This window comes from Myotis brandtii, unplaced genomic scaffold (assembly GCF_000412655.1).
Source record: "Myotis brandtii unplaced genomic scaffold, ASM41265v1 scaffold209, whole genome shotgun sequence".
In the NCBI taxonomy this organism is placed as follows: domain Eukaryota; kingdom Metazoa; phylum Chordata; class Mammalia; order Chiroptera; family Vespertilionidae; genus Myotis; species Myotis brandtii.
The window spans coordinates 1771235-1771728 of record NW_005357806.1 but is presented as its reverse complement, the minus strand read 5'-3'; the positions used below and the strand labels follow the sequence as shown (position 1 = coordinate 1771728).

Below are 494 nucleotides of genomic sequence, written 5' to 3'. Positions count from 1 at the left end.
AGGCCTTCACCACCCTATTGTCTATGACTATGGGTTATGCATATATGCATATGCTTTTACTGGTTGATCTCTTCCTACCCTCCCCTTCCATATCTTTTAAGGAGAGTCCAATCTAGTTAGAGAAAAAGAGAAAGCGTCCGTGAAAATAATTATTGCAAAAAATCAAGTACAAATTCATACTGTCCAAAATATATACCATAAGGCAAGTTATAATGAAATCATCAACCATTACTACCGCTCTTGTTTCTACAAAAGAAGCCAAACTAAAACCCTGCTACCAAGAACTTGCATAGTTAGTGAAAAATAAATTTAAAATAATCTATCTTTTTAAAATGATAGTATTATTTGTGTATTAAAGAAACTTTGGGCAGATAATTTTTTTAAATATACTTAGGTCACCATCAATACTGTTATAGAAAAACAACTATTAATATTTTAATGTATTGCTTCTAAGATTTCTTATGTGTATTTTGTTTCCTAATGTTATAATATTA

At 29.6% G+C, this 494-nt stretch overlaps 1 protein-coding gene across 1 annotated transcript in view; it reads left to right on the top strand.

The window, feature by feature from the left end:
- PKP2 (plakophilin 2) overlaps positions 1–494 on the top strand; it is a 73210-nt gene that overhangs the window by 62575 nt on the left and 10141 nt on the right. The gene's annotated exons all lie outside the window — the stretch shown is intronic.